The sequence below is a fragment of the Pinus tabuliformis genome, chromosome 4_2, assembly GCF_031772625.1.
Source record: "Pinus tabuliformis cultivar Carrire ecotype Pingquan chromosome 4_2, CPIR1, whole genome shotgun sequence".
In the NCBI taxonomy this organism is placed as follows: Eukaryota; Viridiplantae; Streptophyta; class Pinopsida; order Pinales; family Pinaceae; genus Pinus; species Pinus tabuliformis.
Genome location: NC_142304.1, coordinates 933242748 through 933246472, shown reverse-complemented (window position 1 = coordinate 933246472; position 3725 = coordinate 933242748). Strand labels below are relative to the sequence as shown.

At 34.2% G+C, this 3725-nt stretch overlaps 1 pseudogene; it reads left to right on the top strand.

Annotated features, from left to right (window-relative positions):
• Positions 1–341: 341 nt before the first annotated feature.
• On the top strand, positions 342–2079 carry LOC149172757 (uncharacterized; annotated as a pseudogene).
• The last annotated feature ends 1646 nt before the right edge of the window (positions 2080–3725 follow it).

The following is a 3725-nucleotide window of genomic DNA, read 5'->3' as shown; positions in this document are numbered from 1 at the left end:
GGTGGAGGGTTGTAAGGAGGTCGAGGGTTGGAGGGAGGTATCGGTGGAGGTGAAATGTTGGAAAGAGGTGGATGTGGAGGTGTAGGTGGAGGTGGAATTTAGATTTCTCCATAGAAATTAATAAAGAAAATATATACAAATAAAATGGAAGGCTAAAAGCAAAGCTGCAAGCTTCCGAAACAACCATTGAGGAACTCCAGAATGATGTTTCATTACTGGACAGATAGGCAAAAGAAATAGCCATGGAATTGGAAACACTAAAGAGACAACTTGCAAAGAAGACTAAATAGGGACAATAGTTTGCAACGGAAATTTCCTCTCTCAAAATAGGGCGAGATAGCATGAAACTTGAAGTTGAACAACTTAAGGGATTAGGACAAGGCAATGAAAATCCTAGAGCTGCAAATAAATCATCAAATGAGATGGATACCAAGTGTATCATAGAGGAGTTCGAGAAAGAGATAGAATATGAGAAACAAATTAATATTAATCTCAATTTTCAGTTATAGAAGACACAAGAACCAAATTCCGAGCTTCTTCTAGAAGTTCAAGATTTAGAAGTGTTATTGCATAAGAAAAGTAAAGAGATTGAGGAGATCTCTTGTAGATCCTATGATGTTTCAAAATCAAGTGAAGATAATAAAGGAAGGCAATTTGAGGATATTGAAATGGAGTGGCTACAAACACTATCATCTTCAAATAAAAAACTTATAGAGATTACTTGCAAAATTATCCACAGTAATAGTGGAAGAAGCTTACAACTGCTATTAGGCGACATGGAGACTTTAGAGACAGATTTTTAAGAGGATAAAAAATAAAGTATAAGATTCATTTGTAATTGAAAAAATGAAATATATACAAGAAACAAAAGGATAGTTGAGCTCGAATATGGTATGCATAATTCATCCAAGACAATCCATCCTATCAAAACAAGTGAAGATAATCTAGAAGCCCAAAAACATAATGTCAAAAACCTTACTCTTGACTTGAAAGAGGATGAAAGGTTTGATTACAACCACCCATTCAAGAAAAATGCTATATGTGATATACAGCTTTTGTAGGATAAGATTTTGCAGCTTGATGAAGTACAGATTGATTTGTAAAACATCAACCGAAAATTAGAGGAGGAAATTAGGATATATAAGCTTGACATTGTAGAACTAGAATTTCAACTTGCAATGGTTGATGAGGAAGCCCAAGAACTTACAGAAACTAATCAACATTTGCACGCAAAACTTGAAACTTTGTAGGAAGAAAACCTTGTGTTGCAAAATTTCCTCCATGCAAGCTAAGAAGCTGGCAAGCCCGCACGGGAACATATTGGGGACCTAATGGAAGAAATGTCATTATACTAAGGAAAGAGTGAATCTGAAAAATTAATAAGAGAAATATTAGATAAGAAAACTTATGAAGTAGAGGGCGATCACATAAACAATGGTAGCACACTACTACATCTATAGGAGAAACATGACGAACTTCTTAAGCGAATTTATGAGCTTGAGACAACGAAATCATGATGAAGAAAAAAGTGGATCTAAAGAAAAAAAGAAAGAAAGAAGAGAGGAATTGATGAGAATGGAGAGGAAGCTTTCATAAACCCTTCAATTAGAAGAAAATATTATTGAACTCTCTAGAGAGGTTGAAGACTATAAAAAAGCATGGGACTATTTGGTAGAAGAGATGGATCAATTAGAGAATGAATTCGAAGCACTAAAATAGGAGCATGAGAAGTGTTCATCTAAAAAATCATAGGGACAACTACGAGAAGAATTACAAAATCTCATAGATGAGCATGCAACTTATTTTTAAACCATAAGTATCCTATAGAGTAAGGTTGAAAATTTACAGAAGGAGATAGATACAAAGACAACAAAGTTTGCAACAGATTTGGATGCATTGTTGCAATCTAAAAGGGAATAGGAACAGAGGGCCAAAAGGGAAGAAGAAGCACTAAGAATGACTTGATGGAATAATTCTACTACATTAGAACTACTTCAGGAAGAATTTAAGAGGCTTTCTAAACATATGTCATCATCATTCGATGCTAAGGAGAAACTAGCAAGACAAGCATTTAAATAAGCTTCTAAATTCCTCCTAGAGAAAACCAATCTGCAAGAAACACTTAGAAAGGCTAAAGAAGATTTTACAACTATGAAAAAGAAATATCAGGACAATTTGCAAGAACTTATGAACCATTTAGGTGTCTCAAAAAAGGAGAGTGAAACATTGTCATCAAAGCTACAAAACATGTTGGATGAGATTTAGAAACAAGTAAATAATGAGCTTAATTATAGGAGTCGGATTGAAGAGTTGTCTCTAAAGGTAGCCACGTTAAAAACTAAAGTGAAATCCCTTTTTAATGAAAAGAGTGAACTTACTCAAAAGGATCATGAGTATGAGCTTCTGAAAGTTGGCCTGGAAGATACTAAAATATCCTTACATGCAACGGGAATAGACCCAGATAGTTCCAGAGTAGAGACGACAGAGTTAGAGGCTACTTTACATGAATCTTACTAGGAAAAATTCAAACTTGATAAAGAGCTTAGATGTAACAAGAAAATTTGAGAAATTTATAGGTAGAATTGAAGGAACAAAAATGTTGTAGGTATGACCAAGAAACAACAATTGCATCTCTTGAGTCCAAATTAAAGGAGCAGACCATTACTGGATGGAACTCCCAGTAAAACCATCCACATAGACAATTACACCTAACCCAATGGGACTCAAACCAAGTGTTTTACAACATGGAACTAGATAATGACCAAACATTGGAAACAAACTGCTGAGTTAACCCCTTGGTTTATGTTAGGATTAAATATAACAACTAACTACAAAAAAATCTAAAATTTTCCATCTTGATTGCTTTATCAATATTTTGCAGAGTTCACTCTAATTTAATTTTGTGAGAATATATTTCATCTTACTAGAAGATACCACTAGTTCGAAGAATGTATACTTATTAATTTCTTTAACTAATATCTCTACAATGAGAAAAATCTTCTTGATTCTTCTTATCAGTCTAGTAGACACTGATTTCAAAAATGGCATATAAAGAGGCATTAGATGCATATGGAATTAATTACATCTTATCATTCTAAGTAAATAATTATACCTAAAAGGCATATTAAATACACCTAACTACCCACTAATGACTATAAAGAGGCTAATCAATAGTGTAGAAGAGTCAATCGGCACCTGAGATTTTTCACGAACTCTGTTTTCTACAATAGATTCCATAAACAATGTTAATGGAAATGGCTCATGCAAAGAGCTCCCAACATAGTCACCAACAGGAGATCAATTAAATGCAATAGATTCCCTTGAGATAGAGGAGGATGAAGGTGAGTCATAAAGAGATCACTATATATTCCTCTATGGAAAAATAGACCTACTTATGGGCAAAATCCTAGACCCAAACGATGGTTGAACAAGATGATGAAACTGTTGTTGAAAATGATGATTGTGACTAGAATTGAAACTCGAATAAACTTCTGTGGGAAAAAAAAAGAAACCCACTGTGATGCTCCTCTAGCCCAGGGTTCATAATGTTGGTCTTTAAAAAAATGGCTACTACTCTCGCTCTTTCTGGGTGAGCATATTTCTCTTGGATGCTAAGTGTTGTTGTTTCAACAATTGGGACAATGTTATCTCCTTGGACCTACGCTATGAAAATTATCTAGAAATAGTTACTTTCTCCTACTTATCTTTAAATTATCACTCTTCTA